The sequence below is a fragment of the Pantherophis guttatus genome, chromosome 7 (genome assembly GCF_059756535.1).
Source record: "Pantherophis guttatus breed Tessera chromosome 7, ASM5975653v1, whole genome shotgun sequence".
Lineage (NCBI taxonomy): Eukaryota > Metazoa > Chordata > Lepidosauria > Squamata > Colubridae > Pantherophis > Pantherophis guttatus.
The window spans coordinates 41847579-41866560 of record NC_142069.1 but is presented as its reverse complement, the minus strand read 5'-3'; the positions used below and the strand labels follow the sequence as shown (position 1 = coordinate 41866560).

At 43.2% G+C, this 18982-nt stretch overlaps 1 protein-coding gene across 7 annotated transcripts in view; it reads left to right on the top strand.

Moving 5' to 3' along the window:
* Positions 1-18982, top strand: part of TMTC2 (transmembrane O-mannosyltransferase targeting cadherins 2) — a 261421-nt gene that overhangs the window by 115310 nt on the left and 127129 nt on the right. The window lies entirely within an intron of this gene.

Here is an 18982-nt window from a genome sequence, read left to right as displayed (position 1 = left end):
TTGGTTCCCAGATTGCTTCTGGATGCAATTCAAGGTACTGGGTCTAGTGTTTAAAGCCCTACATGGTGTGGCAGCAAGTAATATGAGGGACCACCTCTCTGATTACTTCAGCCCATCCTATCAGGTCAAGGAGGAGAGGCACATCCACCAAGGAGTTCCACCTGACAGGAACCAGGAGACAGGTCTTTTCTGCTCTGGTGCCCACTGTCTAGAACATCATCCCCTCTAGGGTCAAATTAACTCCAACCTTTATGGCCTTTCAGAAAGCCCCCCCCCTCAATTTTTTTTAAATCAGGCATGGGCTCTCTGACAGCAGAAAGCCTATGCATTGGTTGCACCATGTATAAGATCTTAAGTAATCCTCTCATAGTTTTGGTTTTACTTATGTTGATTATGTAATTGTTTTAATTGATTTTTACACTCAGTTTTAATGTTTGGTTTTGTTATATGCCACCTAGAGTCACCTTGTATGAGAAGAACAGCCATGTAAATTTGATTAAATAATGAAATAAATAAATAATTAATAAATTGAAGCTATACGATTTGAGAAGCCTAGCAATTTTGTCAAATGAGGCTGTACAAAAACAGGACAACTTTATAACAGATGGATGGATATTGTGGTGGAGTTAGAGACGGCCATACTTTTTTTTGGTGATGGACATTTTGTATGCAGCCTATAACAGATTGTCCCTCAGAATATGGGATTTATGAGGGAAAGTAACCTACCCCTGTAGTAAATAGTGATTTAACAGGAATAGGAGCAAACCTGCAATTTGCATACTGAGAAGTAAAATGAATAATTTTTACTTTTGATTTATATTTAACCAAATGTTAATATGTATAAAGGCCAATTTGAAATCCCCAATCTTTTTAAATTTGACCATATTAACTATTTGCCTTATTGAGAGAAAGAGCAAGCTATATATAAGATGAAAAGTATTAAATTGTCATCCCTTCCAGGCATGAGAGAAACATTAAAGGATAAGAATTTAATCTCACTGCAATTCATACAGATCAGACTTAAAATGAAATGTAAATATGACAAATGAATCTCTTTTAAAAGGGGAGGACCTCTGCACTTCATATGCAACTGGTATCTCTTTTTTCAAGTGTATGTGATAAGACATTCTGTATATTAAAACTACCTTACTAGTGCAATAAAAAAGCCCCCTTTATGATTTTGTCCAGATAGAAGTAATTCAGACAATTTTAGCTTTGGATATAGTTCTTTTCTTTTCAGTGCCAGGAACTGAGTGCTGAGAATTGCTTCAAAGGTTCTGTAATCCCATGCCGTTCTATTTTCAGTTGCCTCTTTTAATGTCATATGGAAACCATACTATCCCATAATTATAGGCTAAATGGAACTGCCCTGCCCCTCTTTTTTTGTGAAGATTTTTTTTAATGACTTCTGTCACAGAAACTATCCCGACTTTATTGCTTCACTGAGTATTTCTGTTTTTCTCTCTTTATGCAAATGTTCTTGTCAAACATTCCATGTTGCTGCTTGATACAAAAGTTGGTGTTTAGAGCTTTCTCTTTCAGTTATAGTTTGTAAATATGAAGAGTAGGGTAAGTGTTAGGTTATGAAGTATTGGGTAGGATGAATTATATTTTGTCTTGGGTCAGTGGTTGATGAAAAGCATACTAGGCATGAGATGGCCTTCCATATAATAATTTTTAATCTATATGAGTACCGCTCATGTACTTCAATCATATAAAAGGAATGTTTCCATTACCAATATATTTTAGTGTGCACAGTAATAAATAACCTGGTCAATCAATGTTTATAGTACTTATATACCATTTATATTTTATGTAAATATCTAAAATATCTATAAAGGTAATTTATAATTGCATGAATATATTCTTAAAATACTTTAGTAGTCACTAGTTGACACTGAATTATTTCTTCTTTCTTCTTCCATTTATGAAAAGTATACTGTATGTTACACCTTATGGAAAGGAATTAAAGATCTTACATGTGTTAATTCACATTACATACATCTAGTTTCTTAACTGAAATTGGAGAGCAAATAGGTTTTGCTTATCTACTTTAATGCTACAGCTACCATGGAAATTCATGATGTGAATTAATCACTTATACATATAGATTTTACCTCCAAATATTACATTGGTGTTAATATAGCATGAATAAATTCAGTATAATTGTTTTTTGTGGAGAGTATGAAAGTGTAGGTCAACACTATGGTCAAATTTGTATGCTACAATAGAATCTGTAAGAACTGAATTCACTGTTGTTGGAGCTCATTGTGTAGAGAAGAAATCTGAGACAGCAATCCATTGAAAAAAGTAATTGGTTTGCCTGTTTTTCAATTTAAGTACTCACATTTAAGTCAATATTATCTTTGGTAGGAAAAAATGTAAGCTTCTTAAAGCTGCTTTAATATTTGATATGTGTACTTGTTCCTCCAGTTTCAGTAGCAATATAGAGTCAACACTGGAATGCATATGTCAAGCAGAAGCTTCCAGGAAGATGTCCTTTCTTTGCTTCCTCTTGTCTAAATCAGCCCTATTAATTTTACAAGTTTTTGCTTCTTGTCATCTCTCTTTGCAACTTTAAGATGAGAATCTATAACTAAGCGTTGAGAGAACCAGTCAGTATCTTAATCTTGCGTGCTTTTTTATGATATTTGGATGGTTTTACAACTTGAAACAAAGACAGTAACTGCTACTGTGTGTGGAATATATGGACTTTTAATATTGCACTAGGGAATAGAGGTAAGTAGTTTACCAGTAGCTTTGAGTTTTACTAGAATTGTAATAGGGCTTCACATTTCATCCACATGATCCTTAGAAAAGCTAAACCTATTGGAAAATAGCTTTTCATTCCTGCTTAGCTTCCAAGTTAACACCAAAGAGAAGGTGCTAACTTCTAACTCTGCTACCATTATGCTGATAGGACTTTTCAGTAGGTAAAATTTTGAAAATAGAATTTTATTATTTTAAAATTACTTGATTTAATGAGATGGTTTGAGAAAGATATTAATACTGTTATTAATATTGGGAAAGAACAACAATTGGCACTGAAACTGTCTCAAATGAAAACAAATTTTCCATAGTGTTTACATTATTGTTGTTGGAAAATGGTCCATGGGCAGCATAGTAAAAGCTGCTAGTTAGTGATCTGTTTCAATATACCTTCTCCTTAGATAATTTATTGTTCTCCATTTTACTTGGAAGCAAGCCACTCTTGAGATCAGCACAGTTATTTCTATCTAGACACATTCATGCAGGAATGAGGATTTGACTCCAGCCTATGGAGGTTTTTACTGTTAAATGTAAGATTGAAACTTTTCATACCTAATTTACACTCAATTATATATATTTGGGATTTAAGATTCACTTTGTGTGTGTAAATTTTCAGTATTCTTTCTGCCTTGCTGTTTACGTGGGAAATAAAAGCATAAAGCCTGTATCATATTTACTGGAATCCATAGATATTTATTTTAAATATATTTATATTAATAGCTGTTAATAAATGTAAAGCTAGTGAATGCAGAATCAATAAATTCAAAATGCATATACTAGTTAAGAATTCATCAAAATGGACAACAGTTACTTCCAGACTGAAGAGGCAAGGGGGTTGTGTGTGTGTGTGTGTGTGTGTGTGTGTGTGTGTAGAACCAGAACACATACACTGTGTAGGACCTTCTATACTATAGCACCTTGTAGTAGTATATAAGAAAAAAAGAAGAGGTGATAAATCTGTTGAGTAAGGCTGCACCTGGTAATAAAATGTTTCAATCCAAAATAGTGTTTATTTATTACAAACTCTTATAACAGATTGTCTTCTTGTAGTGACCAATCATTCAGTGACTGTCTAAAGTTACAACAATGCTGAATGTGCCCAGTCCTTGTGGCCATCACAGCATCTCTATGATCACATGATTGCAGTTTCGATGCTTGGCAACCAGTATGCAATTATGATGGTTGTAGCATTCCATGGTCATGTGATTGTCATTGTGACCTTCATATCTGGCTTCTGACAAGAAAAATCAATGGGGAAGTCTGCAGGAAGACACAAGTCATGGTCATGTGACACAGTACTTAACAGCCACATGCAATTTGCCTAATGACCACAGCTGGAATTGGTACCATTAAATTAGTGTGACCACACAATTTTTCACTTTGTGACCACATCTCATGGTGTCAGAATTTCCCAATTATGGTCTTTAACTAACGACTACCTGTTGTAGCATTATTTCCACCTAGTGTCAAAGTATGTAAGCTTATGATATGCAGCTGAGTAGAATATTCTCATGTAATAAAATTCTCAGCTGATACATTCGGTAGTGGATTTGTGCACTGTATGTAGTGACAATTTTTGCCCACACGTTCTTAAATTTCTGCGTTAATTTTCTGATTTTTGTCATTGCTTTCATGTAATGTCTAATTGATAAACAATGTACAGGTTTTCTAGCAGAACTGTAGCTTCACATTCCAGAAGTATCCTACAAGAATATTTGTAAATGAAATTTCTTTTTAACTACCACTGCCAGTGAAAGAAAGGACAAAGTGGGAAAATATAATTTGTATAATATAAACAGAACTTGCTTAATCTGAGGATTTCTGCATTAAGGTATTGGCAGGGATCTACAAATACTTTGTGTCTGTGTCATAAGAGTATGTACATTGGTGAATATTTTACAAACTTTATAGCAAATTATATCTTGCTCATTATTGTTCTGACCCAGCTCCCCAAACACGACAAACCCTCTGTAGTTGAAGCTATGATTCCTTTATTAGGAGAGCCAGCAGCTCTGGCAAAAAGTTTCTCTTTTACGTCAGGCTAACAAGTCTGTCCGGCATGACAGATGAATAGTTGTCTGCCACATCTATTCATCTCCGCCCCCTGCCTTTTATCCCCAAAGCTAGGATGGGGCTTCGCTAGCAGTGATGGTTCTTCCTTCCCAAGGATCGACCCATGGATTTCCACTGCTGTCCTCTCCTCTGCCTTCTGCACATCCACATGTCCAGCACTTGTCATAGCTGTTCCTCCTCTTTCTCATTAGCCACCTCCAGACCTGGGGGCTGTTGATCTCCATCAGAGGGTTGACGGACAGCCCAGACTCCGCCTCTGTCTCTCTCGCTCTGCCAGCTCCATTCCCTCTTCCCCTTCAGAGTTCTCAGGTTGCCTTGATGCTGACCCTGACTCCCATACTTCCTCCTTCTCTGATTCGGCTGCTGAAGGGGCTGGCGGCCAACAGGCCACAACAATTATCAGACCTGTAAAATATAGTTACTGTATAGCTTTTTAGAATAATGTCAAATTGAAATTGGCGTACAGTATCATTGATTTTCTGGATTTCACCAGAAATTCATGCTTTTAACTATCAGAGTTAGATGTCCTTTAATTTTGATTAGGTATTTTTTAAAACACATACACATACAATTCTTGGAACAGAAATTTCAACATGAATTCTTGAGCTGTAAAATATACCTATGGAACTTTAACTGCTTATTTCTTATGACAGACTTAGATTTTTAAGCTGCTTGTCCCTTTTTCTCCTCCTCCTCCTCCTTTGCATGATATTAGATTGTAGATGAAATACATTAATTTCATTTCACTGTACTTTTTAATTTGGTGATTTACAGTTTTTCTCATCTAAATGCTAGAGATGGGGTCAGAATAAGTTTTTAGTTTAATTTTATTTTGATTGTAGACAAAACACAGACCATAGAGTAACACAAATAACATTAGAACCACTCCAATAATAGAAGTAGGCAAAATAAAATATCAGAGTAAAATAGAAGATTATTAGCATAAAATTACAAAATATATAAAGTATAACACCAGGATTAAAATGGCAGTTCTTCAAGTTATTGTATATTCCTGATGGCATTTGGTTGCATTTGGGGATGGTGACGAGAATTGGCCAGAGGAACAAAAAGGTTTGTAACAATTTGTCTGATGCATCTGTAATTAGTAAAGTTCAATTTAGGTCTTTTATGAAATTTGTTATATTTTGTATGCTTTTGATATCATGCAGGCTTTTTCCAGAGAGAAAATAATACTATTGCTTACACTATGAAAATAAGGATAATTAGTATTATTAGTATTCAGGATATAGGAAATAAAACTTTTATATTAAATCCTGGGATAACATAAGACCCAAAGCCCACACTGAAACTGTACTGCTCAGATAATACAATACCATACGTGTAAACTCCTTTTTCCTACACGCTGCTCAGACACTCCTCAGAATGGGATATGATCACTCCTATTCGCACAGCTGAGTGTCAATCAAATCCCTCTGGAGCTGCATCCACCTCACTTCCTGCTTCCTCCCCAGACTTTTTCACTCAGCCATTGCAATAGCATCGAGTGTCTGTATTTCCCTTTAAATTTATTCTTAATTTTACCTTTCCATTTAGTGATTTGGCTTAATATCTTTTATTTATTATTTTAAAGTGCTGCGCTTCGACTGCCTTCACTGGGTGAGGTTTAAAGCGTATTTGGCGGTCCGGGGCTCCGGCCGCCGCTAGCGGCTTGGTTTGACTGGCGGTTTATTTCTAATCATTGTTACCGCCATTTGCAGCCATTTTGCTGCCAGTCACTGTGCGAGGCCGTGGATTGATTTAGCGGCCATCGGATATATCGGCTTGAGTCCCTGCCAGCTGGCATACTCATCAGCCGTTTTGGGAGATTGAGACTGCTTCGTTCTGCTGCAGCTTCAGTCCGGCCGTAGGCGCTGTGTTTCGCCTGGCTTAGGACTTGTGGAAATTCGCCTCGCGGGCCGCCATTTTGGGCCCTGACCATCGCCGCTGTTTTTCGCTGCTACATGGGCATAGCGACCTGGGCTTTGGTTTCCAGGGTCGCTAGGTTGCCGGCAGGTGGGGACGCTGTCCTGATCGTACCTGCAATTTACAACTACCGCAGAAGGGTGCCTGAAAGTCCCAGGGAAGTACATATTGCTTAATTTTATTTACATTTATTATTTAAAAAAAAAAAAGAAAAGAAGAAAAGGCCGTTGCCTCGTTATAATTGATAGCCCTGTTTTTCTTGTACATAGTTATCTGAATTTATAAAAAAAAACAAAAAAAACACCAAAACCAATATCAGATATACATATATTAAAATTCATATTACTAATATTCAATTATATATATACAATTGATAAGTTTCTATTTACAATTAATTAATCAATAAATACTAATTCATTGGGGTGATTGATCATGGATGACAGGGAGGAAGTTGCTCTTTCTTCTGATATGGACAGGAGTCCCTCTCCCTCCCCAGTGCCTTCCCCTAGACAGCTTAGGGGGAAGAAATCTAAGGCTTCCAGACAGGTGAAGGCCTCCAAATCTGCCACAGCAGATAAAGATGCCCAAAGGAGGCATAAGGCATTAGAAAAGCAGTTTGCTAAGGCTAGGCAACGGGCCCAGGACCCTGGTCAAGGACCAATTCCTGAAGGCTTGAGCCACGAGGTGACCTGTGAGCCCTCGGCCTCTCATAATGTAGATTTATTGGCCAGTGGTATGAGGGAGGATGGACCATCGACCTCTCAGGAGGTTCCAATTTCTGTGACTAATCAGTCAAGGGCTAGTGTCAGGTCCCGCTCATCTAGTTTTGCAAGCCATTTTTCTCAAGCTTCTAGGTCAGGACCTGAAGTTACCTTTACACCCACTGCAGCCGGCCTCCGTCCTGAAGCGGGCCCAGGGTTCCCTCAGCCTGTGGATTTTCAGTCCTTTTTTTCTCAGGCCATGTCCCATATGTATCAAATGGGGTTGCAACAAGCCACTGGTGCCTTCCCTGCTCCTACGTGCCCTACTACTTCTGCCTTTTCCATGCATCCCCCTGGGGCACAACATCAACAGCAATCTGTTGCCTGTAGCCTTGTGCCTGAATCAGCCCGGGAGGACGATTTCCTAGATGACTTTGAGATGTCAGAGGATGAAGAAGAGATTCAGGACAAGCCGGCATTTCCGGGTCTATTTAAGCCTTCTTTGTTTCGCTCTCTCCTACGCAAGGCAAAAGCTGCCACTAATATGGATTCCACACCTCTTCAGGGCTCCTCTTCTTCTACTCCATCTGGCCCCAATAGTAACTTGTTCAATCTACCTCAACCTGATGAGGACTTTGTTCCCTGTCCGGATCTTTTCTGCCAGGTTGTTCAAAAGCCTTGGGACCGCCCCGCCTCGTTGTCGGGTCCGAATTCATTTGATCGAAAGCTCTATGCCTCGGCCCCTGCGCTGGATGCCCTCCTGCAGTTACCTACAATTGATGATCCGGTGGCGAGTCTCACATCGTCTTCCATCCTGGTAGGTGAGGCTGGGGATGGTCTCAAGTTTGAGGACAAACGAGCCGAAATGGGGTTTCGTAAAACACACCAAGCGGCGGCTTGGGCCATTCGTGCTGCAACCTCCTCATCATTCTTTAATCGGGCATCGCTGGTGTGGTTGCGTCAATTGAAGGACAGGCTTCCCCCGGAGGACGCACGATTACAGCAGGACCTGGCCAAACTGGTCGCAGCTGCTGAATATTCGGCTGACGCGTCTTTGGACGCAGTTAAGTTCGCTTCCCGGGCCTTAGCTTCGACTGTATCTTCAAGACGTCTCTTGTGGCTCCGTAACTGGAGAGCTGACGCCAAGTCCAAATGGCGCTTGACTGCTGCCCCTTACAAGGGCCCTGCCTTATTTGGCTCATCCCTGGACTCTGTGTTGGTCGAGAATAGGGATAAGAAGAAGGTGTTACCCACGTCTTTCCGACGTCAGGACAGGCGCTATGTACCTTATAATCGACAGCCCTTTCGACAAGAGCAAGGCGCCGGGGGCGCCTCTTACTACAGATCTTCGCAATCTCAGTACCAGTCAACTTCGGACAGGGCGCCCTTTCGTGACCGCGGTCGCCGACAATCCAACTTGGCTATGGCTATGCCATTCGGCCTTTCGTCCGCTCCGAGGACGTTTACAAAGTTGCTAGCGGCAGTAGCGGCGTCGCTCAGAGAGGTTCCTGTTCGTCTGGCATGCTACCTCGATGACATTTTGATCCTGTCGTCGTCTCCCGAACAGGCGACCCAGGACCGGGTGCTAGTACTTCAGTCCCTTCAAGACCACGGGTTCACTTTGAATTTTGCCAAAAGCCATCTTGTTCCCACATCGAGTATCCTACATCTCGGAGCAACGATAGATTCGACACTGTGTGTGGTCTCCCTATCTCCCGACAGACAAGCCAGCATTCGGGAACTGACATCTCAAGTCTTACTACGCCGGACTGTGACCTTACTGTCTCTCTCCCAGCTTCTGGGAAAGTTGATATCTTGCATAGACATTGTTCCGTGGGCGCATTTCCATCTTCGTTGCCTCCAATGGTTCCTGCTCCCTTACCAGAGACAAGGTCGAGCGGAGTCTCTTCTCAAGGTAAAGGTTCCAGCTCCCGTTCGCCTTTCCCTGAGGTGGTGGCTGTCTCTGGCCCTCAACAAGGGTTCCCCCTTTCTGGAACCAGCTTGGATGGTGTTGACCACGGACGCAAGTCTGCGAGGCTGGGGGGCTCACCTCGACCGTCAGCTAGCCCAAGGTGCCTGGTCGTCGGCGGAAAAGCTGCACAATATAAATTGGCTAGAGCTCAGAGCGGTCCGACTCGCCCTGATACACTTCAAACGCCTTGTATATCGCCAGGACCTTCTGATTCTAACGGACAATGTGGCCACCAAGGCCCATATCAACAAACAAGGGGGGACCCGCTCCTGGACACTAATGCAGGAGACGGAGCGTCTTCTGTCATGGGCGGAGCTCCACCTCTCGTCGATAAAAGCCGAACACATCTCGGGGACTCTCAATCGAGAAGCAGATTGGCTCAGCAGAGACCAAATAGATCACGCCGAGTGGAGGTTGGACCCCGGCTTGTTCCAGGACCTGTCCAGGAGGTTTGGCCTTCCCCTAGTGGACCTGTTTGCGACGGCTCAGAACACCCAATTGCCGAGATTCTTCTCCCGCTATCCATGTCCAACAGCGGAGGGGCTGGATGCTCTTCAGAGTCAGTGGCCCCGGGGCCTTCTTTATGCCTTCCCTCCCCTTCCTGTCCTCTCCAAGGTCGTGCGGAAAGTCATTCACGAACGGGCGAACCTTCTACTGGTAGCACCGTATTGGCCCCGTCGAGAGTGGTTCGCCGACCTCAAGAACTTATTGGTCGAACCACCGTGGAGGATTCCACCCGACAAGATAGTACTAACTCAAGGAGCCATCCGTCATCCGGAACCAGAATGGCTTCGATTAGCCGTGTGGCATTTGAGCGCATAAAGCTCATCAAGGACAATCTGTCTGACGACGTTATCTCCATTATTCAGGCAGCTCGAAGACCATCAACAATTCGAATTTATAACGCCTCATGGAATGCCTTCACGAGATGGTGCGGGGATCATCACGTAGATCCCACAACGGCTTCTGTTCCGGACATTCTGTGTTTTCTGCATGCGGGATTCTCCAAGGGCTTGGCTCCCGCGACTCTACGCCGACAGGTGGCGGCTCTGGCGACTGTCCTGTCAGGAGAAGCTCGTGTTCCTTTGTCTCAGGACCCCAGAATCCGTTCCTTTCTCCAAGGGGTCTCAAACTTACGGCCGCCGCCGATTCACCGCTACCCCACTTGGGACCTTACCTTAGTGTTGCAGGCCTTAACGGGTCCTCCGTTCGAACCCATTGCTTCGTCCAGCCTGCGCTTCTTGTCTTTGAAGATGGCCTTTTTGTTGGCAATTACTTCGGCTCGCAGGGTGTCTGAAATTACAGCTTTGTCCATGAGGAGTGATCTCTGCGTTTTCTATCCAGACCGAGTCATGTTACGCCTAGACCCAGCCTTTGTGCCCAAAGTGAACACTCGTTTTCATCGAGCCCAAGAACTCGTCTTGCCTAATTTCTGCCCGAACCCTCGTCACCCTGCTGACAGGCGATGGCATACATTGGATGTCCAACGGGCATTGAGAAGATATCTTAAAAGGACTTCCTCCTTTCGCAAGACTGAGGCGCTGCTGGTGTCTTTCCTTCCCTCCTCCTTGGGTCAGAAGGTTTCCTCAACTACAGTAGGCAGGTGGCTCAAAGCCTGTATAGCTAAGGCATATGACTTGAGGGAGGCCCCTGTCCCGGGTGGTATACTGCCCCATTCTACTCGTAGCGCCGCAACTTCAGCGGCTTGGGCTACCCAGGCTTCAGTAGATGATATTTGCCGGGCGGCCACATGGTCATCCCTTTCATCCTTTGTAAGTCACTATAGGCTGGATAAGTTTGCTTCTGCAGATGCTGCCTTTGGCAGGAGGGTATTACAGGCTGTAATCTCTCCCCAAGACCAGTCTATGGCTTAGTTCCCCCCCTTCTTTCTCTAACTTGGGTATGTCCCATTCTGAGGAGTGTCTGAGCAGCGTGTAGGAAAATGGTCGTTGCTTACCTGAACGACCCTTTTGTACACGCTGCGAGGACACTCCGTCCCTCCCTTTTTCCTCGCCGTGCCTGGCTTTGGTGGAGGTCTGCTTTTTCTCCCTCTGTAGCTGTCTGCTTCCTGTGTGTCTACCTGATGGAGTTTCTAACGGTCGATCCTGCTGCTATTGAACCAAGTTGTCTTCGTGAAAAGTCTGAGGAGGAAGCAGGAAGTGAGGTGGATGCAGCTCCAGAGGGATTTGATTGACACTCAGCTGTGCGAATAGGAGTGATCATATCCCATTCTGAGGAGTGTCCTCGCAGCGTGTACAAAAGGGTCGTTCAGGTAAGCAACGACCATTCTTATAAGAACTATATTCATACATCAGACACTACCTTATAGCCGTGATGGCACGTGTGCCATAGGTGGCACGTGAAGCCATATCTGTGGGTATGTGAGCGTTGCCTTAGCTCAGCTCCAGCACGCATGCCCACTGGAATTCGGGAAACAGGCTGTTTCTGGCCTCCGGAGGGCCTCTGGGGGTAGGGGTGGGGAAAGCCGTTTTCTCCCTCCCCAGGCTCCTAGAAAGCCTCTGTAGCATAGGAAAGGCGAAAAATGGGCCTTACGGGCCCATCAGAAGTTGAGAAATGGGCTATTTCCAGCCTCTGGAGGGCCTCGAGGGGGGAGAGCTTTCGCCCTCCAAGAAAGCCTCTGGAGCCTGGGACGGCAAAAAATGGGCCTACTGGGCCCACCGTGCCATTGTGTGCCAAAAGCGGGGGGAGCGCAGGGGAATTGCATGCGCAGAGACGGGGACATTGAATTATGGGTGTGGGCATGCATGTGTGTGACCCCCCCCCACACTCCCCCCACTTTTGCCCCACGACAGCAAAAAGGTTAGCCATCACTGCCTTATAGACTCCTAAAAAGTCTGGATTAGAATCTGTATTATCTAGTTTTCAGTATCATGTATTTTTTTTATTATTATTATCATATACTTTATTCATTAAACATGAAACTCAACTGAATATTCAAAAATGAATCACAAATGCCATTGGCTGGTGCTAATAGTTGATACGGGTTGCTGCCAGTATCCTAGGTATCAACCAGGTACCTTCTTAAGATGTAAGATGTTCCAAATAGCGCAGTTTTTTGCAGTTCTGCTCGTGTTATTGCAGGAGGCTGCAGTTTCTTGATGTATTTTATAAAATTCTTGAACGTTGCCCCGATGACAATGGGTATCACTGTTACATGTTTCATCCATAATCATGTAGTTTCGATGGCCAGGTTGCAATATTTTGTGATTTTTTCCAGTTCTTTTTCTTCGACTCTGGCGTCTCCTGGTACCACGGTGTCAGTAAATTGTACATTTTCCAGTCTCGCTGCTACAACAATCCATGCATGGGTATTCACTTCTTGCTTTGCTAGAGACTGAGTGTAAACAATTTTTTCCGTTGGTGTAGCCACGCCCCCTGCTCCTGTTCTTCAGTCTTTTCGCTCAGTCTAGCTGAAGAGACTTGAGTTAGATTCTCTGACATTGTCAGTTTTTTCTTAAGGTTTATTTCTGTTGGGTTTTTTTGTGGATTTCTACTTTTATTATTTTTCTTATTATGATCAATTGGAATTAGTTGTTTGGATTTAACAGGAAGGGCTGCACAATGTGGATTTATAGGGGATCTCCAACAATCCCTCAACTGCTGGCGGTGTGATTAGCGTGCCTGGGCCGTGGTGTCAGTTAATTGTACATTTTGGTTTTCGACAACTATGATATCTGGCATGTTGTGTTCCAAATGATGATTCGTCTGTATTCGAAAGTCCCACAAGATCGTCACTTCCCATTTTTGATAACTTCTCCCACTTTATGTTCCCATGACTTGGAAAAAGTTATTGAAAATGAGAAGGTGAAGATCTTCTGGGATTTTCGAATACAGATTATTATTGTTGTTGTTCTTGTTACTATTATTATTATTATTATTATTAGTATTATTATTCCATTAAACATGGAACTCAGTCAACTGAACATTTAAAGATGTATCACAAATATTATTGACTGGCACTGATAGTTGATATGAGTTGCTGCCAGCATCCTAGGTATCGACCAAGTAATAACAATAACAATAATAATCTCTTTTATTCATTAAACATGAAACTCAGTCAACTGAACATTTAAAAATGTATCACAAATATCGTTGACTGGCGTTGATGGTTTTTTTTTTTTTTTTATTATTATTATTATTATTATTATTATTATTATTATTATTATTATTTAATCTTTAGTGAGATTCACAGCCTTTGAGACTGGTTAATAGCTCAGCAGCTCGAGTCCTAACCAAGGACCTAGGAACTGTTAAGGTATCGTCAGCTACCTTAACAGCTATGTAAGCTGTTCCGAGTAAGGTGGTTTTTTGTAGAGTCAAAATGTTCAAGTCCGGTAAATTTAGAATTTCTAAATAGCGGAGTAGCCCTATGGGTATTGCCCCAAGGGCTCCAATTACAATCGGGACAACACACAATTTCTTTTTCCACAGTCGCTCAACTTCAATTTGCAAGTCCCAGTATTTTGTGATTTTTTCTTGCTGCTTATCTTCAATCCGTGCATCACCAGGTATTGCAATGTCAATGAACCATACTTTTTTCTTTTCAACTATTGTTATGTCAGGTGTGTTGTAGACGAAGTGCCTGTCAGTCTGAATCCTGAAGTCCCACAAGATCTTGAGTTTCTCATTCTCTAAAACTTTCTCAACCTGATGTTCCCAGTGGTTTTTGCTATACTCAAATCCAAACTTCTGGCACAATTTCCAGTGAATGATCTTAGCAACACGGTCATGGCGTTGTAGGTAGTCAGTTTGTGAAATTTTGCTGCACCCACTGATCAGGTGGTCGACTGTCTCATCTTTCTCATTGCAGAGGCGGCATTTGCTGTTGGTGGTAACATGTTGAATTTTTGCCTTCATGCAGTTTGTGGCTAGGGCTTGTTCTTCAGCTGCCAAAATAAAGCTTTCTGTTTCTTTTTTCAGTACTCCTGATCTTAACCAGTTCCAAGTTAGTTTCTGGTCAGCTTTGCCTTCAATACTTTTCAAGTATTGGCCATGCAGAGCTTTGCGTTTCCAATTTTCAGCTCGCTGCTCAATTACTTCTTTCTTATATTCTGCTTTTGTTTTAGTTGTCTTTAAAAGGCATTATTATTATTATTATTATTATTAATATTATTATTATTATTATTACATAAAACTCGATCAGGTAATCAGCTTTAGGATCTTCTGTTCATACATAAATTCTAATCTCATTTTTAGATAACATAAATTCTGTATGACAGTAGTAAGATTGGTTATTTGAAAATGTGCTTACCTAATATCCAATGAAAAATCCTTAATGGGAAAAATAATCTCATCAGTTTATTTTCAGATAAATGGTATTAGTTATTCATGCTAAGTATGGCATTTTGTAAATAAATACTGTAAATCCTTTTCTTTGGCAAACTCTGCTACGTGAAAGTTGTGTTATTTTTTATTACTTTCTAATGTTGATCAAAAGCCTGCAACTCCATTTCATAAATATTTCCGTTGTCTGCAAAGTTCTTTTGCAATGATTTAACTTTCAGTATTAACAAGAAAGAACCCTTTAACATGACTTGTCTTAGTTTAATTAAAAAAGTGGCTTTGCTCAAGTTGTATGATACCATAGGGGTATGTTTTTAGATGAAACTTATGATGTTTAGAAATTTAATTAATTAATTAATTAATTAATTAATTATATTTCTATATCGCCTTTCTCCCATAGGACTCAAGGCGGTGTACAGTCAAGAAAAAATATAGATACACAAACATCATAAAATTGCTAATTAAAATTATTATAATAACATAGTTTGGCCCAATTAAATAGAACCTAAAATTAGATAACATTTTAAAAACATTCACATGTTCATATGTTTATGTTGGAACATCAGGGTTTTGAGGGCACGGCAGAAAGCACGGAGATCAGGGATATTTCGTTTCTCAGGGGGCAGGAGCCTGGATAGCTCAACAGACTAAAAGCCTGTTATTAACATTCAGCTGTCTGCAATTACTGCATGTTCGAATCTCCCCATGCTCAAGGTTGACTCAGCCTTCCATCCTTTCTAAGGTAGGTAAATTGAGGACCCAGTTGTGGGGGCAATAAGCTGACTTTGTATAAAATATACAAAAGTATGAAGGCTATTGCTTAACGCATTGTAAGCCGCCCTGAGTCTCCGGAGAAGGGCGGCATATAAATCTAATTAAAAAAAAAGTTCATTCCAAAGGGTTGGAGCCCTCACAGAGAAGGCCCTCCCCCTGGGAGTCACCAGTCAGCATAATTTGACTGACGGTACCCTGAGTAGTCCCTCCCTGTGAGAACGAACTGGTCGGTGGGAGGCTATTGGTGGCAAAAGACGGTCTCGTAGGTACCCAGGTCCTAAGCCATGGAGCGCTTTAAAGGTGATAACTAACACCTTGAATCGCACCAGGAGCCAGAGCAGCTCGCGTAGGAGAGGTGTTACATGGGCGCAACGAGCTGCGCCCATAATCACCCGCACGGCTACATTCTGGACCAGTTGGAGCCTCCGGGTGCTTTTCAAGGGGAGCCCCATGTAGATTACAGTAGTTCATATGGGAGGTGACTAGGGGATGAGTGACTGTGCACAAGGTGTCCCGATCCAGAAAGGGATGCAACTGGCGGATCAGGCGAACCTGATAAAAGGCACCCCTGGCCACGGCCGTCAAATGATCTTCTAAAGATAGCCGTGAATCCAGGAGGACACCCAAGTTGCGGGTCCTCTCTGTGGGGAGCAAGATCTCATCCCCAATTGTCAGTGATGGTACCAGCTGACTATACCAGGACACCGGAAGCCACAGCCACTCGGTTTTGGAGGGGTTGAGTCTGAGCTTGTTTCTCCCCATCCAGATCCGCACGGCCTCCAGGCAAGGGCATCATTGGGGTGGTCTGGGGTGGAGATGTATAGCTGTGTGTCATCAGCATACTGATGAACACTCACCCCGAAACCACAGATGATCTCGCCTAGCGGTTTTACATAAATGTTGAACAGAAGGGGGTGAGAGGACTGACCCTTGCGGCATCCCACGAATAAGGTGCCTCGAGGTCGACCTCTGCCCCCCTGCCAACACAAACTGCGAACGGTCAGAGAGGAAGGAGGAGAACCACCGAAGCATGGTGCCCCCTATTCCTAACCCCTCCAGCTGGTGCAGTAAGATACCATGGTCGATGGTATCAAAAGCCGCTGAGAGATCTAATAGGACCAGGATAGAGGAGCAACCTCTGTCCCGAGCCCTCCAGAGATCATCAACCAACGCGACCAATGCCGTTTCCGTGCTGTATCGTGACCTGAAGCCCGACTGGAATGGATCCAGATAGACAACTTCATCCAGGTATCGGGGTAGTTGTCGTGCCACCACACTCTCAACAACCTTGGCAACAAAGCGAAGATTGGAGCCTGGATGATAATTTGATAATATAGCCGGGTCCAGGGAAGGCTTCTTGAGGAGGGGCTTCAAAACCGCCTCTTTCAAGGCGGCGGGAAAGACACCCTCACTCAGAGAAGCATTTATAATCCCCTGGAGCCAGCCTCGTGTAACCTCCCAGGAGGCCAGTACCAACCAGGAGGGACACGGGTCCAATAAATATGTGGCAGTGTTAAGCTTGCCCAGAATCCTGTCCACGTCCTCAGGAGCCACAGAGTCAAACTCTTCCCAGATAATGCTCTCAAGGCCTACCCCCGTCTCCTCCCCTGGATCTACCCAATCGGAGTCCAGGCCTTCCCGAATCTGAGTGACTTTATCATACAGGAATTGTACAAAATCCTCAGCTTGACCCTGTAAGGGATCTTCCCATACCCCCACCTGAAGTAGGGAGTGGGTCACCCTAAACAGCGTGGCTGGGCGGTTCTCTGCAGATGCAATAAGAGCGGAGAAGTAGCTAGACTTCACCCCTCTTATCGCCACTAGGTAGGTCTTAATATAAGATCTCACCTGTGTTCGGTCAGATTCAGATCGGCTTGTTCTCCAATCGCTCTCCAGGCGTCTTTTCCAACACTTTATCTCTCTTAGCTCCTCAGAAAACCAAGGAGCTAGACGAGATCGGCATTGGGTCAGAGGCCGCAAAGGCATGACGTGGTCCAAGGCCCCAGAAGCCGCCCTGTCCCAGACAACCACCAGGTCCTCAGTCGAGTTGTGAGCCAGAGTCTCAGGAAATGGCCCAAGCTCTGTCAGGAATCTTTCGGGGTCCATCAGACGCCTGGGACGGAACCATTTGGTTGGTTCCGTCTCCCTGCGGTGGGTGGAAGTGACTTGAAAGTCCATGTGAAGGAGAGAATGATCAGACCATGACAAGGGCTTGATGTCTATATCCCCTATTCTTAGATCATTCAGCCACTGATCAGAGACAAAAATCAAATCCAGAGTGTGATTCCCCAAGTGGGTGGGGCCTTTAACTACCTGGGTCAGGTCCATGGCCGTCATGGAAGCCATGAACTCCCGAGCCGTCTCCGACATCTCACCAGCGGATGGCAGGTTAAAATCCCCCATAACAATAAGTCTGGGGGTTTCCACCGCCACCACGGCTATAATGTCGAGTAGCTCATGCAGGACCGCTGTTACGTGGCAGGGAGCCAGGTACGTAATCAGTAGGCCCATCTGAATCCCCCGACCCCACTTCACAAGGAGGGACTCACATCTGGCTATCTGAGGAACAGTGGCCTCCCTCGGGCAAAGACTTTCTCTAATGATTGCTGCCACTCCCCCACCCCTTCCCTGAGTCCTTGGCTGATGGAATGCACGGAAACCTGGCGGGCACATTTCCACAAGGGGAACTCCTCCCTCCTGGTCTAACCAGGTCTCCGTAATCCCTTCCAGGTCAGCACCCCCCTCTGAAATAAGATCATGAATGAGGGGGGCTTTATTTACCACTGACCTGGAATTACATAACATCAGCCGTAGACCCAGGGTCTGAGATTCTGAACAACCCGGGAAACGAGCAATGCTTTGGGGGTCGGAGTGCGCAATCGCTCGTAAACATCGAGTGCGCATTCCCAAAACATAATATGGCCCCCTGCAGCCGTCATATCTGCCCCTCCCACTTACTATACTAATGCCCATCGCTTCATCCCCCTGCATCCTTATCAGATTTCTGTCCCCATCCTCCCCCACCGTGATCATCAGACCCATTACCCCTTTCAGTGGATTTATGGATCCCCCCAGATCCATTCCCACAATCCCTCCCAGAACCCCTTAAAATAGAACTTAAAGATTTATCTAAAAAACCCCAAAGCTGTCGGTTTTTTGCAAACCAAATTGCAGAAGAATAGTTTTAGGAACCTGATATATTCTGTTATTAACATTAAAATTATAATAAAATTGTACAGAATATTCTGATTTTGTTTTCTTTTTATGTAGTTTTGCAATAGAATATGATTCAACAAAAATAATTGCCATCTATGGATTATATAACATGCAAATAAATTCATTTTACCCTTAAAACTATTATCTTTATTATATTATAATTTGTTTTCTTGCTGTGTTGCATTAAGACAATGATTGTTATAAATTGGAAAGACTCATTTTACTGAACAGTTGAAAGCTTAAAAAACGT